The sequence below is a fragment of the Protopterus annectens genome, chromosome 1.part1 (assembly GCF_019279795.1).
Source record: "Protopterus annectens isolate FY-2018-M chromosome 1.part1, PAN1.0, whole genome shotgun sequence".
NCBI lineage: Eukaryota > Metazoa > Chordata > Ceratodontiformes > Protopteridae > Protopterus > Protopterus annectens.
In genome coordinates, this window is record NC_056726.1 from 1,388,512,354 (window position 1) to 1,388,524,961 (window position 12,608).

Sequence of the window (12,608 nt, forward strand, 5' to 3'; positions counted from 1 at the left end):
TGGAGCCTTGAACTAGGTTTCTGTTACTGCACAGATATCAATATTCTCCATACTGAGATGTGCCTTCAGTGTGTGCATCTGGAGGCTGAGACTTCTGGCAATGAATAGCATTTAGCTAACTTTGTAGTTATTTGTGTTGGTTATGGGGTTTGGTTTGTCCTGAGTGACCGGTGTTCCACACCTGAAGTCAAAGCCTCATTGGTCCCATCTGACCATAAGCTAATTACCCTACATATCCACATTCTGGATCCAGCCCCCATTAAGGAAACCATGTTAAAAAATGTCTCCAAAGCCAACTTCATGCATCTTAAGACAGAAGTGCTGAACTTCAGGACACCCATGCAGATGGACAATACTGTTACGACTACTGAATCCTTCACAATTGCACTTTATAAGCACTTACATGAGTGCATGCATTGTGCTATCCCAAACAGAACCAATACCCTATCCTCCAAGAAAAGGAAGCCAATCTGGTGGTCCTCTACCATAAACAAACTGCACAACAGAAGGAAGAAACTGTTGCAAAAGAGGGTAAAATCCCATGAGTGGAGGAGCTCCTTGGTCAGCCTCAGGAAGAAGCTGTGATCCCTGATAAAATCCTCCAAAACTAGTTACGAAAGCAGAGTCGACACTGATTCTAAAGACAACCACAAAGCATTCTATAGCTATGTCAAGAATTTCAATGACAACACTCAAATATGCTCTGAGTTACAGCACAATGGCACTAAATATACAGACCCAACTGATATTGCCAACAGCCTGGCAGATAGAGTCAGTGCTAACTTTACCGCCCTCTCACCCATGAAAGAGCACATCTCTATATCGGAAGAATGCAAAGTTGTTGTCATTATGGCTGCATAGGTAAAAACCACTCTCCAAAGCCAGGAACACAGCATCCATGGGACTAGATTACATCCCAGGCTGTGTTCTACATGAACTATAGAACGAACTGGCACCACACCTACGTACCATGTTCAATCATAGGCTCACCTCAGGCTTTGTGCCTGCTGAATGGTGCACAGCGACGGTTATCCCACTACACAAGGGGGGAGCCACCAGGGACCATGGGAACTAGCACCCCGTTAGCCTAATGAGCCTGGTCTGCAAGGCCATGGAACGTATCATCATGGAACTTATAAACAAAGACACTGGTAATCTCCAAACTCTGGACCACAACCATTTTAGGTTTGTAAAAGGCAGATCATGTCTCCTAAACCTGATAGACTTTTTTGAAGCAGTCACCAAAGCTGTAGACAAGGGTAAGGTGGTTCACACAGCCTATCTAGATCTTGCCATGGCTTTCGACACCATCTTCCACTCTGGAATTATGGATAAACCCACTAAACTAGGTATAAACTCCTATGTCACAAGATGGGTTGCCAACTGGCTCACTGACACAATCCACACTGTGAAAGGAGCAGACTCCAAGTCCGACTTCAGACCAGTGACAAGTGGAGTACCACAGGGTTCAGTCCTGGGTCCTGTCCTGTTTGGTATCTACTTCCCTGAAGTACAGGTTAACATGGAAGGTCTCTGGCTAATGAAGTTCCCAAATGACTGCAAACTAGGAGCCATAATCGAGACTACTAATGATGTGGACATCCTACAAAAGGGCCTCACTGAGACAGATGCCTGGTGTCAAAGCCATGGGCTCAAGCTCAATGCCAAAAAGTGCATTGTCATCCCCTTTAGTAAAAACACTGTACCCATGAACTACAACATAGGTGGCAGTATACTTAACACCGAAAGTGTGATAAGAGACCTTGGGACACAGGTGGACAGTAGACTCTCCTTTGATAATCACATCACCACAGTAGTCAGGAAATCCTTCTATGTGGCACACCTCATCACAAAAGGTGTCTCATGCAGAATAAAAGTGGTCATTGTTCCCCTCTACTCATCACTCATTAGATCCATTATAGAGTACATGCCCCTTTTGCTATGTACCTCACAAGACATCTACAACAACTGGAAAGCCTGCAGAAATACCTCACAAAGAGGATTAGCAGCCTCAAATACATGCCATAACACAGACCGTCTCAAAACACTACAGCTTTACTCTGTCGCATATCGCCTACTCAGAGGTGATCTCTGCCTAACATACAAAGCTATGTCAAACACAGAGCTGTTGGACATGCTCCCCTTAAAGAAATCCCAATCCCTCTGAGCGTCGGCCCCAAAACCCAGACTGAAATACAAAAGGAGGGGGTGTATCCATTTTCATAAAGGATACCCACATCTCCAGGTTAGTGGCACAGCACGAGGCCTTGGAAACCATGCAAGTGCAACTAACATTGGGCAAAGTGCTTATCAGATCATAGCCTGCTACAGATCACATACCTTGTCTCAGGATCCTCACCCTGAGAACACTGGGAAATATAAAGGTCCTGCCAAACACCATGATATGAGGAGATTTCAACTACCCAAACACTGACTGGGAGAATTACTCGAGTACAAAGTCCTTTGCCCAGTGCTTCCTAGAGTTTATAAACTCAAACAGCTTGGAACAGCTGGTCACCACGCCCACTAGAGGTGACAACATACTGGACCTGATCATCACCAACATGAGGGATCACTGTTCCACACCAGAGGTAAACCCCTTGTTGGTAATATCAGATCATGAAGTAATCACACTGGGACATCCACATCCCGACCCCCCCCCCCCAGTCAACAAAACCACTGTGAAAAACTTTTCAAAAGCAAACTTCACACTTCTCAAGACTGAAGTGGAAAGTTTCAAAGCCCCCTTGCTACAGGATAATGCTATCCAATCTGCAGAATCCTTTTGCAAGTGCATTCTATGAGCATCTACAGGGATGCATGGATCGAGCCATCCCAATTAAAACCAAGACTCACTCCTCCAAAAAGAAGAAACCAATCTGGTGGTCCTTGCCCATAAATAAGCTATACAACAGAAGGAGGAAACTAACACATGATAGAGCAAAATTCCAAAAAGGAAAGGCATCACTGATCATTATTAGCAAGAAACTATGATCACTCATAAAATAATCCAAGTCCAGTTTCTAAAGAAAAATTGCCAAGAAGTCTAAAGATAACCACAAAGCCTTCTTTAGCTACATCAAACATTTAGGTGGCAACTCTCAGATATGCTTTCAGCTACTGCAAAATTGCAAAAAATACACTGAACCAACTGACATTGCCAACATCCTGGTGGACAAGTTCAGTGCAAACTTCAACCCCCCTCACCCCTAAAAGGGCTCGTGTCCATCCCAGAAGAATGCAGAGCCCCAGACTTCATGGATATGCAGGTAAAAACAGCCCTCTCCAAAGCTAAGAGCACAGCATCAATGGACTGGATGGTGTCCCAGGCTGCGTCTTACACGAGCTCCAAAAGGAACTAAACCCTCACCTGCATTCACTGCTCAGACTCAACCTTACCACAGGCTATGTACCCAAAGAATGGTGTACAGCAACAGTCATCCCACTCCACAAAGGTGGTGCCACAACAGAACCTGGGAACTATTGCCCTATAAGCCTGACCAGCCTGGTCTGCAAAGCTAAGGAGCGAATTATCATGGAACTCATAAACAGAGACATTGGAAACCTCCAGATACTGGACCCTACTCAATTTGGCTTTGTTAAAGGCAGATCCTGCCTCCTAAACCTAGTTGACTTCTTTGAAATAGTTACCAAGGCCATAGATGAAGAGAAGGTAGTCCACACAACCTACCTGGACCTCACTAAGGCCTTTGACACCATTCCCCACTCTGGCATCTTAGACAAGTTTACCAGCTTGAAAATTAACCCCTATGTCACGAGATGGGTGGCCAATTGGCTCACGGATAGAACACACATGGTCAGAGTTGCAGGTGCCATGTCCGACTCTAAACCAGTCACAAGTGGCATCCCACAGGTCTCGGTCTTGGGACCCCTCCTGTTCAGTATATACTTCTCTGAGGTACAGGCAAGCATGGGAGGACTATGGCTGAACAAGTTCCCAGATGACTGTAAACTGTGGGCCATAATCGACTCTGTGGCTGACACAGACATCCTCCAGAAGGGTCTTACAGAGACAAATACCTGGTGTCAAAACCATGGCCTCAAGCTGAATGCCAAAAAATGCATAGTCATCCCCTTTGGAAAAAACAAAGTGCCCATGAATTACCACAAAGGTGCTAATCCACTAGGTACAGAAAATGTAATTAGGGACCTAGGGACCCAGGCAGATAGTAACCTCTCCTTTGATAATCACATTGGCAAAGTGGTTAGATATTCCTTCTATGTAGCCCACCTAATCACGAAAGGGTTCACCTCTAGATCAAGAGAGGTCATTGTGCCCCTCTACTCATCACTCATTAGGCCCATAATAGAGTACAATGCCCTATTTGGTATTTCCCTTAATTGGCACATGCAATAGCTGGTAAGACTACAGAAGTACTTCACCAAGAGGATCATGGGCCTCAAAGAGATGCCCTATGCAGCTCGACTAAAGAACTCCAGATCTACTTGGTTGCTTACTGCCTGCTCAGAGGTGATCTATGCCTGACTTATAAGGCCATGTCCAACCCAGAATTAATGGACATGCTCCACCTCAAGAAAAACAAATCTCTTAGAGTCACACGCTCCAGTGAATTAAACCTCAGCAAAGCAATAAACAGGACAGGCTGGAGGGATAGATTCCTGTCCCAGAGACTTCTCTCACTCTGGAATAGAATCCCAGTTGATGTTAGGCAGAGCCCCTTGCAGACTCTCTTCAAGAGGAATCTTGATGAGTGGATGGGAAATTGCAAATTTACCCCTGGGATCACTTCAGTGGCCCTGCTAGATAGAGGCCCAGGAAACTAACTTAAAGGGAGGCGAAAGCCAACACATTCTGGCTAGGCTTATAAATGCCCTTGGGCAGATAGCCTAGCACCTACCTATGAACCTATAAAACTATACGCTCTAAGGGCCTAAACCTTGTCACCACAATAAACAGAACATGCTGGAGGGATAGATTCCTGTCCCACAGACTTTACATACTCCAGAATAAACTACCTATCTATATCAAACAAAGCTCCTCATTAGCACTCCTCAAGGAAAATCTTGATTATTGGATGGGAAATAGGAAATTCACCCTAGGGATCACTTCTGTGTCTCTGCATGACAGTGGCACAGGAAAATAAATTTCTTGGGTGGCAAAAGCCAGGGTACCTTTTTGGCTGGCCTTATATAGGCCCCAGGGCCGATAGACAAGTATCTACCTATGAACCTATGAACCTTTGAGCCTTGCCTAAAAAAGGTAATATGGGGACAGCATGAGCCTTGGCCAGTATTCAGAAGTATAGGGGTGACAGGTGCAAACTATCTGTAGTGAAGCAACAAGGCTTGTCTATCATGTCATCACAGGCAGACAGAGACTGGATCCCCTTTGAATGACACCAGAAGCTCAGCCAATTGTTGAAGTTTATCATCTTTCTGTTATATTGCAGTATCATGTAGGTGAAGGTAAGATGCTACTCAAGGTTTGACCCTGTGTGTGCCAGCATGTGGTGCATCAACCCAAATATAATATGGTCATGGCCTATGCATACAATTCACTCACAATGCACCTAGTATGATAAGCCTGCTGAGGTTAGCAAATGTGAAAAAAACCTTTGTGCAAACTGTCAGCAAGTAATGTCTGTATTGCACCCTGTAACTCCATATTGCTTGCTGAAGTGTAAAGACGTACTTAGTTTGGATTAAGAACACCACACTTGCCAACTGTGTGTGTGTGTGTGTGTGTGTGTGTGTGTGTGTGTGTGTGTGTGTGTGTGTGTGTGTGTGTGTGTGTGTGTGTGCATGTGTCTGTGTCTCCCTGGGGAGGAGAAACCATTTTTGAGACTACTCAAACACCTTAAAAGTGGTATACTCATCTTTGTCAAGTCCGATGATGTCTCCATCCTACAAATATACCTGTGGAAAAATGAAATTCCAGTAATGAGTACAGCACATTGTGTACATGCGTACTGCTGTAGTATCATAATGTAGTTAAGTAGGTGTTTGAATCCTGCACTTGCCAACTGTGTGTGTGTCTTTCTGGGGAGGAGCAACCTTTTTGGAGACTACTCAAACACCTTAAAAGTGGTATACTCATCTTTGTCAAGTCCGATGATGTCATCATCCTACAAATATACCTGTGGAAAGATGAAATACCAATAATGTGTATAGCGCATTGTGTAAATGCATGCTGTTGTAGTGTCATAATGTAATTAAGTAGGGGTTTGAATCCTGTACTTGCCAACTGTTTGTGTGAGTTTCCCTGGGGAGGAGCAACCTTTGTGGAGACTACTCAAACACCTTAGAAGTGGTATACTCATCTTTGTCAAATCCGACGATGTCACCATCCTACAAATACACCTGTGGAAAAGTGAAATACCAGTAATGTGTATATTGCATCATGTAAATGCGTACTGCTGCAGTGTCGTGAGGTAGGGGTTTGAATCCTGCACTTGCCAATTGTGTGTGGGTGTCTCCCTAGAGAAGAAAACCCGTTTTTGAGACTACTTAAACACCTTAGAAGTGGTATATTCATCTTTGCCAAGTCCGATGATGTCACCATCCTACAAATATACCTGTGGAAAGGTGAAATCTTAGTAATGTGCATAGTGCAATGTGTACTTTTGTAGTGTTATAATGTAGCTAAGTAGGGGCTTGAATCCTGCACTTGCCAACTGTGTGTGTCTCTCTTGAGAAAAGCAACCTTTTTGGAGACTACTCAAACACCTTAGAAGTGGTATACTTATCTTTGTCAAGTCCGATGATGTCACCATCCTACAGATATACCTGTGGGAAGGTGAAATCCCCGTAATGTGTATAGCGCATTGTGTAAATGCGTACTGTTGTAATGACATAATGTAATTAAGTAGGTATTTAAATCCTGCATTTGCCAACTGTGTGTCTCCCTGGGGAAGAGCAACCTTTCTGGAGACTACTCAAACACCTTAGAAGTGGTATACTCATCTCTGGCAAGTCAGATGATGTCACCATCCTACAAATATACCTGTGGAAAAATGAAGTCCCAGTAATGTGTATAGCATGTTGTGTAAATGCATACTGCTGTAGAATTATAGTGTAGTAAGGTAGGGGTTTGAATCCTACACTTGCTAACTCTGTGTGTGTGTCACCCTGGGGAGGAGCAACTGCTTTAGAGACTACTCAAACACCTTAGAAGTGGTGTACTCATCTTTGTCAAGTCCGATGATGTTACTATCCTACAAATACACCTGTGGAAAGATGAAATCCTAGTAATGTGTACAGCGCATCATGTAAATGTGTACTGTTGTAGTATCATAATGTAATTAGGAAAGAGTTTGAATCTTGCACTTGCTGACTGTGTGTTTGTGTCTGTGCTCCAGGTGTGTGATACCATTGGCCAATGTGGAGTGGGTTTTGATTTTTTTAGTGTATGACATATCACAATGACAACTGTATGTGCATTACACATGTAAGGTAGCTGTGGGGCAAATCCATATACATACATGTGATCTCAAGTATTTCATAGGTGGGTACTCTGCTTTCTCCATGAACGCATGTGTTATCTTTGCCAGAGCATGCTGGTGCTTTCCAGACCTTAGGTCACTTCTGTATGCTTGTGACAAGCTTAGCCACTGCAGTGATCCCTGGGCTATGACTTCCATTTCACATCCACTCATCACGGTCTCTATTGAAGAGTGTAAGTGAGGGTTTATGCTTGATGTATATTTGAAACCTGTTCCAAAGCAAGCAAAGTCTGGCATAGATGACTAATCATTATAGGTGTGCAACAACCTCAGTGGATCTGCATGCAAACCCTTTATTGCTTATGTGCTCCACAGAGGGATTTCCAAAACCCTTTGGTAATGTGATTATCAAAGGAGAGATGACTTAACACATAGCTCTATGTATACATTAGTACTTGTTCCATATTTTGGGGGCTACTACCTATGTGGTACTCTGGGGATACTTTGTTTTTTAAAAGTGGATAACTATGCTTTCTTGGGCTTATAGCTTTACAGCATGAGTTTGACACAAGGTATCCAGCTGTATGATACCCTTCTGGAGGATGTGTGTGTCATCTGGAGAATAAAGTATAGCCCACAGTATGCATTTTCATCAAACGTGGGCAGACATATGCCTACTGTGTTTGCTTGTACCTAAGAAAGCTATATGTCAAACAGGAGTGGTCCCAGGACTGAGTGCAGGTGTATACCATTTGTTACTGGCATAGAATAGTACTTGGAGGCTGCAAATGTTACTGTGTGTCCTACATCTGTGCATCAGTTGTCAAGTCATCATCTAACAATTGTTTATGGTCAGTCTGTTGAGGTTATATCTAATACCAGTATGTAGGATGGGTATGATTTGCTGGTGAGCTCCCCTCCCTCACCTATAGCCTTGTTGACTGGCTTGAAGTCTACTAGGTTTAGGAGCCATGATCTGGCCTTTAGAGAACCTAAGTAGGTATGGTGCAGTGTTTGCAGGTTCATAATGTCTCTGTTAATGAGTTCCATAATGCTGTGCTCCACAGCCTTCCAGATTACATTGGTCTGGCTTATAGGGTGAGAGTTTCCAGAACCTGTTGTAGTTCTACCCTTAATCAATTTATGTTAACATTTGTACTGGGTGTGACGAGGGTGGACAGGTTTAAGAATAAGTATATTAGAGGGTCAGGCCAGGTTTGAAGGTTGGTAGAGCATGCCAGATAGGCAGAATTAAGTTGGTTTGTACATGTGCTGAGGAGGGATGCAGAGTATATTGTGAAATAGATGCTAAGGATGAAGCCGCCAGGTAACAGGAAAAGGGGAATGCCTAAGATGAGGTTTATGGCTGTGGTGAGAGAGGACATGCAGGTGGATGGTGTGACAGTGCAAGATGCAGAGGGCAGGAAGACATGGAAACAGATGATGTACTGTGGTGACCCCTAATGGGAGCATCCGAAAGGAGAAGAAGATGTTGTAGCTCAACCCTTGTGGACTGTGAACACCATTACCGTACATCATTCCACATGTATGTAACCTGTATAGAGGCACCATCTGGACAGAGCGTTTAGGTGAGTGGTGACTTCATATGTCAGCTTGTGTATGACACAGCCAGGGACACTGTCCAGTACCATTGCCACTGTGGTGTGGACCTTGTTAAAGAGATGTTTTAACTAGAGTGTCTGTGAATCATCAGGTATTACATTCTGCAGGTCTGGAAATGTGGCCATTGTATAGCGACAGGGTGGTGAAATCCACATTCAAACTGTCTGACAAGGAATTGGTAATGTCAGTCAGATAAGTGTACTTTGTGACCATTTACATTAACTGTGACCCAATCTGAGATTTCCCCTGTAGATTATGAACAACGGTAAAGAAAGCTTTAGGGTTGTCTTTGGAATCATTGCCATTTTGTATTTTGAAGCTTGCCTTGTATGTTTATTGAGGAAGTGAATTTTCCCAATGATAATGACCAGAGAGGTTATCCCTTCTTGGTATGTAATTCTTTTTTGGTATAACATCACACCTTCTATTATATATTTAGTTTATGGCAGGGGTCCATGAGACTAATGCACTTTTACTGTATAAGTGAGAATTTCTTGTGTTTGTGACAGCACAGTCCATGCAACCCTGTAGGTGAACAGTGTGCATTAATACAGGATTATACAGCTGGGACAGTGTTAACCTTAGTAATGCAAACCAATGACAGATAGTAACAACAGCATCACCCACAGCACAGTGTCAGCCTGTGTCATACACACACATGCGTACACAAGTTCCAAAATGTGTGTAGTACAATGCATACTGGCCACCAATAGAAACAATGGAGTGTTAACACTGGCCAATACAGGGCATGTCACCCTGACCATGTGTCCAATAGGCATGTACATGCAGACCGTGCACCTCCATCATGTTCACAAATGTACACCTGTAAACATGTGCTGCACACACACCACACTTACTGTCCACTGTATAACACATGCTGACACAACTACACACATCAGCCAAGTGGCACATGGGCAAACAAAACACAATTGGAATAAACACTGGTGTAAACAATGCAACATTGCTAATTACAGCTTTAATGCATCATGCCTGCTCAGCTACACCTTCAAGGATATCATTACACTTTACTGCTGACAACATGCTACACATTCAACCATTGCTATACTTTATCAAAGTCACCCTGTGCATCAGCACCATGTTAGCCTGTTCCTGCATCAATGTTACAGATGACAGGAAGTGGCACAGGTTTCATCATATGCACAGGGTGTGTTGTTGGTTTGCCAGAGGCCTACACTGAGCCATACAATCGACATGTGTGTGTGAGTGTGTGTGTGAGGCCATGAGTACTGTTATGGGCCAATGTTGATGTAATGTGTGCGGGTATGTGTTTGCCGTAGGCTTCTGGTTTATCTGTGTGTGTCTGCATGCATAAAGTTCCACCATGTGGCTGCCATATACGGGTATTTGTGGGACAGCTACAGACTTTACCTGGCAGGCTTTACAGATCACCATCTCTGGCCATGGATACGGAACCTGTGCTGGCAGGGGTGCTACAGACAGTATCGGGTATTAATCCAGACTGGGTACTATCCAAAGAGGTTGACATATGTCCACTGGATCCATGTCCCTGCTGGGACTGGGCAGAGCCACGTGCACGTGGTCTTCTACGACGGTCTATGGACAGCCCCCCCAACATTGCTGGGGCTGGTACTGGCACTACGGGAGTGGCTGTGACTTGCTGGATGTCCACGGCAACCTCCAGCTGCTAATATTGCTGGCATACATCCACGTCGATGTCAACCATCCTGCACTGTCCTGACACATGGACATGATATTGTGGAGGACATCCAATGTCTCACCCCAACATCTATCAATGACCTCAGTGTAATTACGTATGGCACCTGCTAGGTCATGGATACTGTCATTTACAGAGGTGTTATGAGCCCTCTGTGCCCTTAGTCCCTGTCTGGTGTACTGCTCCATTTGTGCCTGTGCCCCTCCATGACAGCCTGAAACATGCATGTGGTTGAAAGAGTTGTGGCACGTCTGCCAGGGGCATGATGATCAGCAGTGCTCTGACGAGAACCCCTGAGCATCTGTCTATGTGGTACCATTCCAGACATCTGGCTATGGCTGTTGTGTCCTGATACATGTGCCATAGATACCACACTGTCCTGGCCAGTGCCAACCATACACTGTCCCTCAGCTAAGGGCAATGGTGATGATGGATGTACAGGTAGTATGACTGTGTGCATGGATGGGGTGGAGACTTGTGTACTGTCAATTGGTGGCCCAACAACAGACCATGACAAACCTGTCTGTACCTCAACACACCTATCCTCATGATCACTGTCTGTCTCAGTGACATCAGGTTCCCTGTTATGCACGTGCGCACATGCACACACATGCACATGCACACATGCACACCTGCACACATGCACACATGCACACACACAAATACACTCCTTCCTAAAGCAGACACACACACACACAACACCAGCAATCTCATACACAATAGCAGGTGATGGTGGGGTACAGTATCACAAGCAAAACAGTCATATCACACATGTCAGCATGCAGGACATGTGTTGCTCAACAGAATGCGGTGCAAGTGTAGACAGTCCTTGTTACTAACAATATACATGGCTTTGATGCATGTGTTTTGTTATTAGGTGATTGGCCTCCCCCTGGGACACAATGCATACATGGACACAACATTGCTGTGCAAGTATTCAAAACTCTGTAATGTACTGTGCACCATAACTCACAGGTCTACATACCATGGCTGGATGTGTATCTGTGTCTCAGATAGGTATCCAATGCTGATTACAGCCTCTGTGTCTTTAGCAAATAATTGTGGACACAGTTTTAGCACATGCATGATGAGTATTCACACATCATCAGTGGTACATGTATAATTGATGGAATACCATTCGTCCACATACCCAGTGTACAGTCGTTATGGTGAGTGTAGATCATATTGTGGACATGCCAGTGCCATCCATGACATGGCATGCTAAAACACAACTGCATATTTAAACAGCACACACACCCAGTGTGTGTCATATGACCTAGCCACTCAATAGCATCACAAGACATATATGTGTCAGTTGTGCAAATGGTGATTGGTGTGCATATTGTTTAGAGGTGCATATGTTTGCACACACACAACTTTGAGGTGTATAGCAATGGAAGCTATGTGTAGTACTGCAGTTACAATAACTGGATGGGGTATAGTACTATAGACCATCATCATGAAGCATCATGTGGTCACTCAAGCCTACAAATGTTTCCCAAACCAGCACTAATCATGCTGTACCAGAACTGTACTACATTGGCTACATTCACCATTTCACAACCAGTTGTTACATGTGGTTGTAAGGAGTCCAATAAGGAGCATTCCCTGACATGAATGTGTAGTGTGTTGCAGAGTGTTTAAATACCCCATGATAGGCCTCTACCCCTCAGGTATATTATGTGTAATGTGTGGATGAGGTTTTGGATACTGGAGTGTGTCTTTACAGAGGGTTTGTGAATCCTTTATGTGTAGCATGTTAAAATGTTCTGTGTATGACATAGTTGTGTATGTTATGTGCATGTTGAGTATCAACTTTGCCTATCCAATGGTCACTACATTGTAGCCATATTTGTTTGAGATGG